Raw genomic sequence first — 18,015 nt, forward strand, 5'->3', positions numbered from 1 at the left:
GTAGACATATATTTCTCTCTGTTGTTTAGTTTCCTCAACTTTATATAGCGGCGCTGTGTTGTAATACTAGGGTTTCCCTCATCCGTCATGGATTCAGCTGCCATCAGGACATATAAAAAGCTTAAAAGAGCTTAATGGACTCGTACAGTGATATAAAACACCAAACTCGCACCTCATTTGTGATGTAGGTTATACTATATAGGTTCCAAGAAAGCAGATACTCGTATAAAGTTGTTTTGACGCTGAACGTTTGATATTCGCAAATTTAGGGACCGTCTCTAAAGTTACAACATTGGTATTCATGTTTCTACCTTCAATAGCGTTTAAAGAGAATGATTTACAGTCACAAAACCAACTGTAAATTGTTCATCTAGGTCTCAGGTATAATGCAAACCTTTTAGATTTTTGATGTTTATTAAAATAAAATGTAACACTTTATATTAACTAGTTAATATGATCTAACAATGAACTGCACTTCTACAGCACTTATTAATCTTTGTTAATGATATTAATTCCAGCATTTACTAATACATTATTAAAATAAAGAGTTGTATTTGTTAACATTAGTTAATGCACTGTGAACTAACATGAACGATGAACTGCTGCATTAGTAACAAATGTATTGCTCATGGATAGTTCACGTTAGTTAATACATTATCAACCTTATTGTAAAGTGTTTCCAAATAAACTGTCAAATAATATGTAAATATTGCTATGTATTTCACTACTGTATGGGATCATACAAAAAAATGCCATAATTTAAATCTCAATAGCATGTGATGAGTATGATTTACAGTCACAAAACCAGCTGTAAACAGGGTTCCTACGTGGTTTGGAAAAGTATGGAATTTGATTTGAGTAATTTCCAGGTCTGGAAAAGTATGGAAAAAAGAAATCAGAGTATGGAAAAATATTTGTGTTTCCAGACTATTGTCTTTATTCAGTTTTCTAATTTATTATACCTGCAAACTAGACACTTTACAGCGAAATTAGCTCTTTTGAATCAAAATACATAATTTATGTGAATCGTGTAGATCCGAAGAGGTTTTTTTCAGGGCGAGTGCGTGTCTCAGGATTCTCACAAGAATCGAAAATGGGCTACTTTCCCATAGACTGGAGTGAGTCGTGATCTTTCTTGCTGCTCTATGGCATGATAGATCGCTGTAGCTCTCGTGAACCAACCATCTCTTCCACTTTAGTTTAGCACAAAATAAACATGATTGAACATCCGAAGGTATGTTGAAAGATAAAGTACAACTTACTGAAATCTGTATCACATGCAATCGATCAATCGTTGTTTCAACTGCAGAAAGGCATCAATAAAACAGCATGTAAAAATATCACATTTAGCCTACCTCAGAAAAGCCGTTCAATGTCCAAAAACTCATTATTCAGCTACAAAAATGAACTTCAAGAGGAGCATTTTGCTAAATATATGCACTATAGGCTATTGCATATTCATTGTATTTGTACTTAACATGTGCTTCGATATTAAATGTATAAATCTGTTTCATGACAGCCACCATTTAAATGTTTAGGCCTAAATAAAAAAAAAAAAAGAGTAGAAAAATAATTGTCATTAAAAAGTTATATAAACTTCCTTATGTGTAATTTAGCCTATATGAAAGTAGCTTGCAAATCAGTTTTAATCTAATATTATAATGATGTACCAGCTGTGGTTCCTTGTATAATTTACAGCATTAGTTGAGAGAATTTTTTTTTTCTTTGAGGAAATTTGCCATGTACCTGACCTGATAGGCCCCAAATGAATCAATATTGAATCGAAGGTAATCAAATCAAAATCAAATTTTCAAAATCAAAATTTTCAAAATCAAAATCAAGCAAGCTTCTGAATCAAAATCGCATTCAATTGTGAAATTTGTGTCAATTCTCAGTCCTACTGTCAATAATTATTTTTTTTTTTTATTATTTATTTTTTTTTTTACTTGAAGCAAATGTTGGTTTTCCCATTTATGTTCTTGTCAGAGTGCACCAGAATGCTTCATTTACATGTTAAAATCACAAAAATCTTCTCCTGGGGGAGGATGCCCCCACACCCCCCTACACATCACCTTTTACACCTCTTTTTACTTTGCAGATGTTTATAAACTTATGAATTTCTAAATATTACGGAAACTGATACTGCGCTTGTGTAGGCTACTCGTACTCGTAGGCTACTCTATAGAAATGTTTTGATACCAACAAATACTGACAACAGAACAGAATGGATAAATCAGAGAAGGATGTCTATGAAGTAAATGTGTCGAATTATTAGAATGTTAAACAAATTAAATATTTACGTTTTCACTACGCCAACCTTTTAAACAGAGAATATATTAGTACTTGTAGATTAATCCGCAACAGAAGTCACACAGGAACGTAGTTTTAAGAAGAGAAGGGCCTAGACGTGAATACTAAATACAAAACTTTATTTCAACAATCAAACACTGATTTAAAAATCACTAAAAGACTGTAAGACCCCTACTACAAACATGAAGCAGAGAAAACATAGAAAAGGAGACCGAGGCTTACCAATGGCAGAAAATCGTTTGGAAGGAGGTCTGGAAATTTGAGTCTGGAAAAGTATGGAATTTTGAAATGGAAAATGTGTAGGAACCCTGTGTAAAGTGTTCATAGGTGTCAGGTCGAACAGTGATGCGCCCTACTCTCTCTCTCTCTCTCTCTCTCTCTCTCACACACACACACATATTCAAACACACACAACTTAAAATACTTTTTACTTTTTACTTTTTTTTTACACATTCATCACACAATTTGTTCTACTTTGTTTCTTTATTTTTCCTGCTCATATGCTTTAGCAACAACGTAAAATTTGTATAAGCAGGATAATATATGAGCAGGAAAATAAAAATGAACCAAGTAGAACGAACTGTGTGATGAATGTCTAAAAAAAATAAATAAATAAAAAAAAAGGATATGTGTATGTAGGCTACTTTGAGTGGGGTGTGTTTGAATATGTATGTGTATGTGCGTTTACAAGAGTTTGTGTGAGTTCAGGTGTGTGTGTGTGTGTGTGTGAGAGAGAGAGAGAGAGAGAGAGAGAGAGAGAGAGTAGGGCACATCACTGTTCGACCTGAGACCTAGATGAACACTTTACAGTTGGTTTTGTGACTGTAAATCATTCTCTTTAAACGCTATTGAAGGTAGAAACATGAATACCAATGTTGTAACTTTAGAGACGGTCCCTAAATTTGCGAATATCAAACGTTCAGCGTCAAAACAACTTTATACGAGTATCTGCTTTCTTGGAACCTATATAGTATAACCTACATCACAAATGAGGTGCGAGTTTGGTGTTTTATATCACTGTACGAGTCCATTAAGCTCTTTTAAGCTTTTTATATGTCCTGATGGCAGCTGAATCCATGACGGATGAGGGAAACCCTAGTATTACAACACAGCGTCGCTATATAAAGTTGAGGAAACTAAACAACAGAGAGAAATATATGTCTACCTAAGATTTAACATTTGATCTGTACACCAGCATCGAGGAATAACGTTATAATCTCGTTCACTGGAGAGAAAGCTGCTTACATGTAGACTACACAGGTAACCACAAAGACACTGAATTAATCACAAATGCAGCTTTTGTGTCTTTATCAGCTTTTCTGCATTTATACTGGCCCTGATAATCATCACACATTCACTTACCGCTTGCTCCATTTCTGTAAATCCGTTTTTATGAATGAATGATGACTTACTAGCGTTGCTCTGGTCTTAAACAGCCGCTAGCGACACCTGCTGGTGAAGAAGACTAACAGCAGATAGAGATCATGCATCGGCACTCTACTGCTTTTCCTGCAGTTCCCGGATGTGAAATGTTGAATTTTCTGTCGAATTTTAACCACTGAATTTGTGGAAGCGAATTTGTAAAGTGAAATAAAATGGACTGAAAATTGCTAGTCGAATTTTATAGGTTGTATTTTTAAACAGAATGAATATTTTGGAAGTGAAATCTGAAAGGTGAAAATAAATTATTGAATTTTTAATAATGAAAATATGTGTGAAATATTTTTAATTGAAATATTCACAGCTTAAATATACAACCATGTTGAATTTCAGCCCATAAAAACTCAAGCCTTAAAATACAATGTATCAAAATGCAAGCACAGCTAATGTAATACATATTTTTTTTCAATTAGTGCAATTCAACAAGCTTTTTATTTCAAAAACATTTGGCATTAAATTACTTCCATAAGGCACTCGTCAACGACGTGCTGCGAGATATGGTCGACCAGTTCATATATGTCTACCTGGATGACACATTGATTTTTTCTTCTTCTCTCCAGGAACATGTGCAGCACGTCCGACGAGTGCTTCAGAGGTTGCTAGTGAATGGGCTTTTTGTCAAGGCGGAGAAATGCGTTTTTCATGCACAGTCTGTTCCTTTTCTAGGGTACATTGTGTCGACTGAGGGAGTGCGCATGGATCCCGAGAAGGTTAAGGCTGTGGTGGATTGGCCAAGTCCAGATTCCCGTAAGGCCCTACAGAGGTTTCTGGGATTCGCCAATTTCTACCGGCGTTTTATTCGCAATTTCAGCCAACTAGCCGCGCCTCTGACTGCCTTGACCTCCCCCAGAACTACGTTCAGGTGGTCAGACACAGCCGAGGCTGTGTTTGCCAAACTGAAAGGTTGCTTTGTTTCAGCCCCTATTCTCGTTGCCCCTGATCCATCACGGCAGTTCGTGGTGGAGGTCGATGCGTCAGAGGTGGGGGTAGGGGCGGTGTTATCCCAGCGTGCTCCCACAGACGACAAGATGCATCCTTGCGCATTTTTTTTCTCATCGGTTATCTCCTGCTGAACGTAATTATGACATTGGTAACCGAGAGTTGCTGGCGGTCAAGCTTGCATTGGATGAGTGGCGTCACTGGTTAGAAGGTTCAGGGGTGCCTTTTATCGTATGGACCGACCACAAGAATTTGGAATATATCAGAACCGCTAAAAGATTGAACTCCAGGCAGGCTCGGTGGGCACTTTTTTCGGTCGTTTTGATTTTACTCTCTCGTACCGCCCGGGTTCCAAAAACATCAAACCCGATTCATTGTCGCGCATTTTTGATCGTTCCGAGCGCCCGTCTACTCCCGAGTACATTTTTCCGGAGACTCTAGTTGTCTCCACACTCACATGGGAGGTCGAATCGAAGGTCAAGACAGCCTTAGAAGGGGTAACGCCTCCGCCCGGGTGCCCACCGAACCGGTTATTTGTGCCGGAGGGATTACGGTCCATGGTCATCCAGTGGGGACATTGTTCTAACGTGGCTTGTCATCCAGGAGTTAAACGCACTAGATTTCTAGTCAAGCAACGATTCTGGTGGCCACTTATGGGTCGTGATGTTCACAGTTTTGTTTTGGCTTGTTCAGTTTGTGCCACTGGTAAGACTTCCAATCGCCCTCCTGATGGGCTACTCCAACCGCTGCCTGTCCCTTCGAGACCCTGGTCCCATATCGCACTAGATTTTATCACCGCCCTTCCGCTCTCTCAGGGTTACACGGTAGTTTTAACCGTGGTGGACCGATTCTCGAAGGCGGCTCATTTCATTCCCTTGCCCAAATTACCATCAGCCAAGGAGACAGCGTTGATAGTCGTGAATCACGTCTTTCGCTTACATGGCCTTCCGACAGACGTGGTTTCCGACAGAGGACCCCAGTTTGTGTCTAAGTTTTGGCAGGAATTTTGTAAGTTGTTAGGAGCGACTGTCAGTCTGTCCTCAGGGTTTCATCCCCAGAGCAATGGCCAAACTGAGAGAGCCAACCAAGATTTGGAAAGAACGTTGCGATGTTTGGTCTCTAAGAATCCTTCCTCGTGGAGCCAGCAACTCTCTATGGTGGAGTACGCCCACAATACGTTGCCAGTGTCGTCCACGGGCCTTTCTCCGTTTGAGTGTAGTGTAGGTTACCAGCCATCCATTTTTCCTAGTCTGGAATCCGAGGTCGCGGTCCCCTCTGCTCACGCCTTCGTCCAGAGGTGTCACCGCACCTGGACTAGAGCCCGAGAGACTCTTCTCCAGGTGAGGGAGCGCACCAAGGCCAAAGCCGATCGCCACCGGTCTAAGCCTCCCGTATACGTCGTTGGTCAAAAAGTGTGGCTTTCTACCAAGAACATTCCTCTCCGCTCCGTGTCTAATAAACTTGCTCCCAAATTTATTGGTCCGTTTACTGTCACCAAGATCATTAGTCCGGTGGCAATCCGCCTCAAACTCCCTCCAGCGTATAGGAGGGTTCATCCCGTCTTTCATGTATCCAAAGTAAAACCCGTGTTTCATTCTAGAATTAATCCGCCAGCCCCGGTTCCCCCACCGCCGCGACTCGTAGATGGGGAACCCACCTATTCGGTTAATCGCATTCTGGATGCTAGACGGAGGGGACGCAGATTTCAGTACTTGGTGGACTGGGAAGGTTACGGTCCGGAGGAGAGAAGTTGGGTACCTGCCAGAGACATTCTGGATCACTCCCTTATCGATGATTACAATCGACAGGTAAGGGAGTCGGGGAACGCCAGGAGGCATTCCTAGGAGGAGGGGTACTGTCACGGTATTTGAATGCATTGTTTCCTGCTTGTCTCGTGTCACTGTTGTTGTGTGGGTGTGTGTGTGTGTGTGTGTGTGTGTGTTAGTGGGCGTGCCCGAGCCACGCGGATGATCAGCGCTTCCAGCTGACACCTATCACAGCACCAGCTGCAGCTCATTTTCTCACCCTTTATATACTCACTCATATCTCATCTCATTTGTCAGATCATTGTTGATGTCTCCGTGCTGTGTCCACCATCCTGTTCCTGTTCGGCGTGCCAGTCTCGTGATTCCTGTTCCTGTTCGGTGTCTATGTGGATTACGTTCTATGTCTGGATTCATCTGTCATCTTCACCAGCACTCTTCATCTTGTCAACGCACCTTGTCTTCACGCTGACCATCTCAGTCCCTGCGCCACCCGTGAACTCGACGTTCAGTGACTGACCACTTCTCTATTTTCAATAAACGTGTTAACTCGCTATTGTTTCCTGTATTCTATCATGACAAGTTGTCACTACATGATGATTAAATTAAATCATCACAAATTAAAACAGCTGACAGTAGCTGATCACATTATCTCTTGCCTTCAATGCCATTACAAACAGCTACAGCAACCAGAGAAGAACTAACACAAAAAAAAGTCAAGAGTAAAACTGCACAACTAAAGCAAACACTGACCTAAATGAACACTGCTAAAATCCACTGTGTCAAAAACCATTTGTTAAAAAAGACTCAAATTGGCTAAATTCTTACACATCAGTGTGTGAGTTTAGGGACAACACTTGTGTTAATTTTAAGTCACCATCATGGAGATCAGGGTTTACTTTAGTTGGGCCCTTGACTTCAATATTAGTAGTAAATCTATTATTATAATTAAATAATATTATTAACTAATATTATTTAATATTAGATTGTATTTGGCTGTTGTAAAAGCTGATCTTCTGCTGTAGAATCACAGTGCTGCTGTAATCAATAATGTAAATCTAACTCAGAGATTGGCCTCTAAATGAGTTCAGTGATTCAGATCAAATAATGACTATGTAAAAACATAACCAACACCACCTGATCATCTTTTCTCTTTGCTTGTTAACCCAATTACAACACCCAAATAAAATCTAGTATTAAGAAGTCAAGGGTCAAGAGCTCAACTAAAGCAATCCCTGATCTCCATGATGGTGACTTAAAACTGTGATTTTCTCCTTTGGTAATTCTGCTTGTTAACATCTGGGGCTGTATTCACAAACATTTTATCTTACCACTAAGAGTTCTCCTAAATAGCAGTAAAAGTTCTTAGCTAAGAGTTTTCTTTTAAAACCTATTCACAAAGCTGCTGAGACAAACTTTTACTATGGAATAGACTGAAGTCTTAAGCTAAGAGTAAGGACGGGGTTGACCTCGTTGCTATGGAGTAAACACACAATGATTGGCTGATGGGGGAGGAGTCAGCGATTTAATCATAGAAATATTGTAGAATGAAGTGACATGTTTCCAAATTAAAATAAAGGTTTTAAAATACAAATGTTGCCCTATTCGAATAAATTTTTAATTAAAATGTTGCCATAGTCAAAATAAAATGTTGCCATATTGTTGCCATAAAGGTTTTAAAATGTAGGCTACGTGTCACTAATTAAACTAATTGTCCACCTCTTGGATGTTTTTATCTCAAGAGAATGCAGAATTCAAGCAACAAATTATGGTTTATAAACAAAGTTTGGTAGGAACACATTCAAACAGTCATTCTAATCAGCTGGAGAGGAGGAATATATACACAGACGAGAGCTGACTCACCTATAGTTACTTTGACAGTTTTCTGCAACCTGGTCCTCACTGGGCTGGGGATATGAGGAGAACTCTGGGTTTGGGCTAAATTCCTTGGACAGCACGCCAAATACGCTTAATATATATATTTTTTTACTCTATTCAATCATTTGTAAGTGTGAACTCATGAAAACCACTGCCACAGGTAATCAGACAATATTTATTTATTTGTTAAAGATTTTTTTTTTGCCTTCTCATCGTAGATTCAAATCTATAAATCAAAATGTATTGCATTTATGAAGAAAAGGTTCAGCACCCAAGGCTCTATCGCTATTGCCTCAATGGTGTACAGTGTCTTTGGGTGGATTAGGACTGTTTGTGATTTGGTCTTTGTGACTTAGGAGTCCTCTTGACTACTCCTAGCGTTTTGCAGACTTAGGAGCTAGATTTAGTGCTAAAATGCTTTGTGAAATACTCTTAGAGCAAAAATTTAGGACTCCTAAAATTAGGACTGACACGGCCATTATTTTTAAGAGTTTCTCCTAAATCGGCAAGTTAGGAGCTACTTTTAGCCTTAAGATGTTTTGTGAAATTTATCTTCAATAATGGTCAATCATCACTTAATTATCTCATTAACTTTATTCATATGTTCATTCCACTCACTGAAGTAGTGTTAATGTTTAATAACAATTTATTGCTGCATGAATAAATTATGAGCTGAATTGTCTTAGTAATTTTCTTTATTCTGGTGTTTTTATGTGACTTTTTAGTAGCTTTTTTCTAATATTCATCTGTTTATAAAAGACATTAAATCTCTCAAGATCTGATTAAACAATCACAAACAGCATTTTCAGCTTCACTTATTATTAACCAGATTGACTATTTTTGTAATTTCTGTTTTAACCCCTTAAACCCTAAGTGTCCAGCCAGTGGGACACCACCCCCCGCGAAAAAATTAATAACCAAACTATTAAAGGGATAGTTCACCCAAAAATGAAAATTTGATGTTTATCTGCTTACCCCCAGAGCATCCAAGATGTAGGTGTCCTTGTTTCTTCAGTAGAACACAAATGATGATTTTTAACTGCAACCGCTGCCGTCTGTCAGTGGTATAATGCAAGTCAGCGGGAACTTGGACTATAAGAGTAAATAAAACACGACAGACAAATCCAAATTAAACCCTGCAGCTCGTGATGACACATTGATGTCTTAAGACACGAAACGATCGGTTTGTGCGAGAAACCGAACAGTATTTATATCATTTTTTACCTCTAATACACCACTATGTCCAACGGCATTCATCACTCGATTCGTGAGGTCTGATCGGAGTTAAAAATTATCATTTGTGTTCTACTGAAGAAACAAAGACACCTACATCTTGGATGCTCTGGGGGTAAGCAGATAAACATCAAATTTTCATTTTTGGGTGAACTATCGCTTTAAGCAACCACTGACAGGAATAACACAAAATATATATCATTTTAAATCTTAGAAACTCAGCTTTTTAATGCATCCAACCATTTTGTTCAACTCTTAACGAGTGCTGAGTCAACTGAGTGTACCGTCCACGGGCGCCATCTAGCTATAAAAAAAAAAATCATATTTTTCAAAACTCCTGGCTATAGATAATCAAAAATAGGTGTCATTTGAAAGCTTAGAGTCTGAACTTTACAATGAATGTAGCCTATTTGATTAACTCCTAAATACTGCTGAGTTATTTGCTAGAAAAAATAAAAATAAATTATGATTATTTTTGGTAATATGTACTCCAATGTGTCAAAAGCATCATACAGCTCAGATAACCATGTGTTATATGTCATTTGAATGGTCTCACAGAGTAGAATACAACAAGTATAATTGTTTTTTGCTTTGACTAAGCTTGAGCAAGTTTTTGTACATGAAGCCCCGTAAGACCCATATGTAAATAAACCGATGCAGCATATATGTCACATTTCGGCTTGTGACTTCAAGAAAATGCTCTAATTGTGGAAAATTGGACACCATTATTTACAGCATAATCTCATGAATAATGCATCATCATAATCCAATACATCAGCATCAGCTTAATCCAATAAGCCGTTTGGGACCAATAAGCCGCACAGATGCTAACTAAAACTAAAATGTAGCTATCACTTGGCATTTCTGCTTATAACTTCATGAAACATGCATAGATTGTAGAAAATGGCACATTATCACTTACAGTGGATTCTCCCGACTGGAATGAGTCCAAGATAAACAAAATCCCATGTGTCTATCACAAGTTACTCCATCTAAAATAACGATTTTAAAAATGCCTATCAGGGGGCGCCAATGGATAAACAAAAAGGCTACCTTGGTTCCTAATGCTGTAACTTGATTTCACCACGAAATTTGATCCAGATACAGCACACATATATAGCGAACATCAAAAAAGACTTGCCTTCCTACCTTATTTCCTCTCTGAGTTATTGCATGTCAAATCTAAAATATATGTAAAATTTCCCTTGAGCAAACTATCATTTTTTGTCTTTATCAGCAGTTCCCATTCAGTCGGTTATGTTTGACGTACGTTGGACAGACCGACAAATAGGATTCCTATTCGTCGGTCTGTCTGAAGTATGTCTCCGTTCCCTCCTTCAGGGAACGAGAGTTACCTTTGTAACCGAAATGTTTTTCAGCATGAGAATGTCCAAATTTATTTTTATTTTTTATTTAAAATTGTAAAAAGTTATTTCAAACGATGCCAACCTTTTGCTATAGATTTGAAGTTATGAGTCATTACTTTTGTGCATGTCACTGAGAAAATTTGTTCCAAATGCTGTAACTTTTGATTCCTTCATGCAACCACCACAAAATATGATTCAGATACAGCTCACATATAGAGGAACATCACCAAAAAAGAATTAACCTGCTATCGTATTTCCTTAGTGAGATATTCCATTTAAAATTAGAAAGATATGTACATTTTCCCTTTTTTTTGGCTGTTTATTTGCAGTTTCCCAGCACAAGAATGTCCAAATAAAAAATAAAAAAACGTTTACCAACCTTTTTAACTCTCCTTGCTATAGTTTTGTAGTTACAAGTCTTTACTTTTTTTGTGTCACCCAGAGAGAGAGAGAAAAAAAATCAAATACCCTCAGAGCTTGAGGGGTTAATAAAATAATAGTTTAATTTGAAGTAACCATGATGTTTGACCACCATCTTGACTCTTGATTTTTTTTAATACTAGATTTTCTCAGGCTGCTGCAACTTTGTGTGAGTGTAATGCTCTGGTTATACAGATCATTGGTTCTCAACATTTTTCAATGCGAGGCCACCTTAGAGTAGGGTGCTTTCTTTTAGGGCTCCCCACAGAAAATTCATGACACAAAAAAACTTAAGCATATTAAATTATACAATGCTGGAACATCAGTTCTGTTGGCTGGTTCTATATCTTATCCACTGGAACAAATTGTCATGAAACTGTTTTGTTGAAACTGATACCTCTAGAAATGTTTGTTTGGGAAAAGTGCAACAAAATGGGCTGTGACGGTGGCAATTTTTATTTATTTATTTACTTACCACCACGGTTGTAAAGGGCCTTTAAAAGTGTATAAAAAACATAATAGGCTAACAGTTTATGTTTTATGGGGAAAACCATAAAACATAAACTGTGCATGCCTGACCTTTTGAAATACAACAATGAATTATTAAATGTAGTTTCAAACATTTGTCTGTCGTCACTGTAATATTTCTCTGTAACAGCAGGCTATTCAAAGAGCTGGAACATATGCACTTAAATAATTAGCCAAGATGAAATGTTATATTATTAGGGGCCAAGCACCGAAGGTGCGGAGGCACCTATTGTTATTGTTGGCGTTCTTTTTTTTTTTTTTTTTTATTAGGGGCCAAGCACCGAAGGTGCTTAGGCACCTATTGTATCTGTTGGCGTTCTTTTTATTTTCGATTCTTCTTCTTCTTCCGCTCTTGAAGTCTATGGCAGCCCATAGAACCGCTTGCGGGAAAGTTGTGAAATTTGGCACACAGTTAGAGGACAGTCTGACCTTTGTCCATAGCAAATTTGGAATCTTTAACTCAATCCCTCTAGCACCATCAGCTGTCCAAAGTTGCGCTCATGTTTATGTTAATAACTTTTGAACCATAAGGGCTAGAAACAAAATTTACAATTTACAAGACGAATTGAATGCACCCTATGACATAATTTTCCGTCATGAAAATTTTTCCGGCATTTTGAATTTTCTGAAAAACCTACTTTTTCGAACTCCTCCTAGGCCGTTACTCCGATTTGCATGAAAATTGAACCAGATCATCTTCAGACCATGCCGACAAAAAGTTATGGAATTCAAGTTGATTCCTTAAACTGTTTTCGAAAAAGACGCAAACTAATTGTACGTAGTGCTTGTGAAAATAGACATAAGGCTGTATCTCCGCAACGCTTTATCGTATTCAGACCAAACTTGGCACATGTCATCACAAGCATGACCTGAGGAATCATGCAGTGTTTCGGCGCAGCGCCACCTACTGGTGCAGAGATGTGAAAAATGGTCAAAAGTTATAACAAAATTTACAAAAATGTTAATAACTTTTGACTATATTAACCGATTGTAATGAAACTGGTCTCAGTAGATTCCTTGGGTCATGCTGAGAACATAGATATCAAATTTGCCATAGTCGGCTGAACTTCCTGTCCGCCATATTGTTTTTCTTTAAAAACCTACTTTTTCAAACTCCTCCTAGACCGTTGCTCCGATTTTCACCAAAATCCATGCCGACAAAAAGTTATGGATTTCAAGTCGATACGTCAAACCATTTTCATATACCGGAGCAACGAATTTGAGGCATGATGCAAAACACACTCTTGAAGCTGTATCTCTGCAATGCTTTGGCAAATTGACACCAAACTTTGCAAGTGTCATTGTCACCTCACTCTGAACATACCACAACAATTTGGACACAGCACCACCTATTGGTCGAAAGTGATGAACCAGTAAATCCTCATTTTTGATCATTTTACAGCTCTTTTGCCTAAAATGATCTTAATAGGTGTTTAATTGCTCATTGTTGCAGTTGGTCTGATGCTCCCAGCCGTGTTGGGAGCTTCTTGTGCCGTTTTTGTACTTGGCCCCGTAATTGCTGCTTGCAGCTATATTTATCATTATTATTACCACCGGTGATTTATTTTGTTATTTTATCTTCATTTAAAAAGACAAATGTCACAGCAGCCTTATGCAGTTGTGCAAACCATCCCTTTGCGCTACCTGGTGATGATTTCGCCACAAGTGTCACGTGTCATGACACTATAAACACATGGTGGTTATAGGCATTTTGGTTGAGTACTGTACATAATGAATAATAATTTAACAACAAAAATGTTCCATGAAAATATAGAAACATATTTGGATTCTTGCTATGGTGTGACAGACAACTAGTTCACACAGGTTTGAGTCCTGAAACTGAACTGTGTTTGAACGTAACCATATTAAGGACTTAAATACAGGACTGAAATATGATTCTGTTGCTGTGTGGACGTGGCCACAGTCACACACTCACTTACCTTTGAGTATGTTGAGTATCAGAGCGAGTACAGGTCCACCAAATGGGGCACCAGGAGCATGAAAAATGTATTTCCCCACAGTAAAGTTTATTGCAGACGCATTCTCATCTATCTTATATTCCTGTAGGTCCTTGCGTGTTATAATCCCTCCTGTGTTATGAAAAACAAAGATTCATATCGATTTTACATACCCCTAAATATGAATAGAGTGAAATTTAAGCATGAAATAACCTGCAGCATTGATATCATCCACTATAGTCTGAGCCAATGACCCATTGTAAAAGGCATCCGGTCCTTCTTTTGCTATCTTCTTATAGGTGAGAGCTAGTTTGGGAAACCTTATAGTATCATTTTCCTTCAAGGTTTTATTGTTTGAGTCACAAAACACTTCACTGAAAAGAAGAGAGAGAAGAGCAGAAGCAAGATGATGTCATAAAACTTAAAAGAAAGATGGGGAACCTGTTGTAAATAGAGACAAATAAAGACTTCAGATGCAAAAACTGACTGACTTTTTCTTTTCAATTAGGTTGTTTATGTTTTGTTTTTTACCAGGCTCCTAAGTTTAGGTTCAGTAATTTACTAATTTTACTTAATTTCATTGTCTTTCATTTTAAAATTTAATTATCTTTTGCTGCAAGTACACCTCTTTGGACAAGACATACAGTAGTAAACAGGTGGAAAATCACTACAACCACTTCCATATTGTATTCAAGTCCGAGTGCTCACAGTGGACCTATGGTTAAATTGTGATTCGCAGACATTTCCCGATCCCACCCTATCTCTCTCCAGTCACCCTTCACTGTCCTTTATGAATGAAAGAAATAAGGAATAATTGATAATAATGAATAACTGATGACAGGCCATTGAATTCTTAGAAAATAATGCATTATTTTCTAAGAATTCAATGGCCCGGAGTCAGTTATTACACTTATACTACAGTTACCATGCCTCAAGACACTGTTCAGATGTTGTATTCCAAGACATTTGTCAGGTTTTTGTCTTTAAAACACTCTTGTGTGTGGGACTAATTTCTTACGCATCTCATCCCAAGCCTCCGTTGTTAATTCCAAAACGTAATTTCAGAACTAGTAACGGAGGCTTGAGCCTTAATAGCAGAATAATACAGTTGATACAGTTATTTATGCAGAGAGAGAGAGAGAGAGAGAGAGAATGCACTCTCCGGACTAGGGATGGGCGATACCACTTATTTTGTTTTCAATACGATACCGATACTTTCAAGGCCAAAATCGCTGATATCGATACTGATACTATACCTCTAATCTGAATTTAAATTATTAAATTATTAATAATTTAAGTCCTTAAATTATTGAATTACTATGAGTAAAATAGGTAATGGTACCCACTTAACATTATATTTGAAAGGTATTTTAAAATTCAATACGCCTTAATTGGAATTTATTAGATTATATTTTTGTTTACACATGGTTAAAATGTTTATTTGTTGTGGTAACCGTGGAAATCTACAAATACTATAAGCTTAGCTGAACTATGGTCACTGTAGTAATGGTTCAGTTTCATAAGGGACTGTGACAGGCTGTTGCACACATAAAATGCAAACTTTGTATTCTGACAGTGTAGTTACAGAACAGAACATCAATACGAACTTTTAATGTTCAATTTAAATAAATAATTGCAAAAACTATGTAAAATATATTAACTACTTTTTTAATCTACTTTATGATAAAACAAATTTTATTGCCATAACATCTTTGTTCTTTTCCAAAAAAATATATATCTCGATAAACACACTGTTAAAAAGACAACAAATATATAAATGCCCAGTGTCAAGAACCCAATTAAAGCAAACACTCGTCACTACAACAGTGAGTACAAACCAAACTATTAATAATAAGAGCTTCTGTAGACGTGTGACAGAAATAAAGTCAGTCTGGTTAGTAATAAGTGAAGCTGGTAATGCTGTTTGTGGAGTTGTTTAATCAGATCTTGAGAGATTTAATGTCGACTTTTATCTTCAGTTGATTTCATCTAAGGCTGTGGCTGGAAGTCAGTTGTAGTTCTTGTGTTTCTCTTTCCTTCAAATTCTGCTTGTTATCATCAGGTATCTTAAATAACGCTCAATTAATCACTTAATTATCTCATTAACTTCAACACTGCTTCAGTGTTACTTATAACACTCTGAGTGTGGACCCATATAAACACTAAGCAATGTTAATTTAAAGGTCCTAAAGAGGATCTTTTCTTCAACTGAGAATCCAAAGACTGTTAGTGAGTTTTTGAAATGAGCGCATGCGTAACAACAGCCCCCCTCCTTCACAACACATTTCAAAGGAACGCCTCCCAAAACTCGTTCACGAGTATTGGAACACGAGTGTTTACCACCGGCATTCGCTGTGTCGTGTTAGTGGATTCATTATGTCGGACTCACCGCAGGTAACTCATAATCTGCAGTTGTTACTCCTGTCTCCGGACAAAAACATTTCATGCAGCGCCTGTGGAGTGTGGAAAGTTACTGGACCGCGCAGCCGCGCATGTCTCGCACAAGGAACGTCACGGCAGTGACTGACAAGCCAGAGGGCCAATCGTTTACGTGATGATCGCGTAAACGATTGGCTGATGTTTTTAAGGCCCTACCTTGTGCACAGATGATGTATATTAATATTATTACTTTCAGTGCACCTAATAAATAGTCTTTTATCAGTTAGTAAAGACAGTTTCAAGTAATATTGCAAAAATGTATAAAACAAAACATCCTCTTTAGCACCTTTAACACTGGGAAATTTGCTGTGTGACTGGAGAAGTATTTCTGAATGGGCTGAGGCTGCGATTTAGCATATTTTAATTGAAAGTATTTTCTTTAGTGAAAGTAATTTTTTTAATTAAAAAAATTAAATAAGTTTTAATTAAATAAGTTTTTTTTTTTTTTTGTTTTGTTTTTTTTAAAGTCTAATTCTCCATTAGTTCACAAATAACATTTTCTTACCACAATGTTTTATCATTCAGAATTGTGTTACTAGTCTCATTGATTGCGCTGGCCAAGGCCATGCCAATCTGAAAACCATCCTCTGCCAGTTTTATACTGGGCTCAAACAGCTCCTCCCATTTCAGTTTCCCATACTTGTCGTGTGCCTGCTGATAACCACGTAGTTCTCCTGGTACAGCTATGAACAACCCTGACATTCATTACACAACACAGAAGAGTTATTCAAAGGCAAAACTGGCAAGAAAATATCAGAAATATTACTGCTGTTTTAATCTGCTGAATCTGTGCTGTGAAACCATCATTGAGGCTGGGTTTGGGGATATGTACATTTATTGTGGTTTACCTGGTTTTGCTTTCCTGGTTTTTTGGGGGTGTTCACCAAACATGTTCTCTGAAGCATTCATGGGAGCAGTTTCTCTGGCATTAATTATCTCCACTGTTTCTGAGGGCGAAGGCATAAAACATTTAATAATAATAATAATAATAATAATAATAATAATAATAATAAAATGGTGGCCCAGTAGTCAAGGGGTTGCAGTGATGCCAAGTAATGAAGATTTTAATAATCTAATTTGAGATCTTAATAGCTAGCTGTGGGTGCAGCTTCAAAAGTGGTGTGAAATCACTCAGCACACCCCAAAGGCTTACCCTGACATAAAACTTATATCCAGCCCCAATATCTGATTGATTAAAGGAAACCCAGTCAACAATTTGATCTCACTATGTACTCACTGTGTGCTCATACTATAGCTACAATGTGAGGTCATCCCAGCTAGAAATGTTATTGTTCTAAGAATGTTCTGAGAATATTATGTTATGTTCTTGTTTTCAGTAGCTAGTTTTATATTTGTTACCAGAATGTTCTCTTAAATGGGAGGATTACATTCTCTAAAACATTCTGAACATGTTTAGTGATAACATTTATAGTACATTATCTCCTAACATACTTATAAAGTTTTAATGGGAAGTTTCCCTGCAGACACTGGACTCCAACAATTTTCATATGTCAAATTTTGGTTGAAAGTGAAAATCAGGTTGAAGTCAAGCTCCATTGCCATTAAAAAACTATTTTATATTTTCATAAAAATCCTGGGATTCTACAGCTTGAAATCCAACAGTATTTTAATCAGAAGATCTGGTGAACTCTATTAAAAATCAACAACTAAAAAAACAATGTGCACAAAAAGTTTTAAATCCCTTCACAGAGACAAACACAAACCTCAAGAATCAGTGTA

At 37.5% G+C, this 18,015-nt stretch overlaps 1 pseudogene; it reads right to left on the reverse strand.

The window, feature by feature from the left end:
• Positions 1-18,015, reverse strand: part of LOC125251364 — a 45,121-nt pseudogene that overhangs the window by 14,177 nt on the left and 12,929 nt on the right.

The sequence above is a fragment of the Megalobrama amblycephala genome, linkage group LG17 (genome assembly GCF_018812025.1).
Source record: "Megalobrama amblycephala isolate DHTTF-2021 linkage group LG17, ASM1881202v1, whole genome shotgun sequence".
In the NCBI taxonomy this organism is placed as follows: domain Eukaryota; kingdom Metazoa; phylum Chordata; class Actinopteri; order Cypriniformes; family Xenocyprididae; genus Megalobrama; species Megalobrama amblycephala.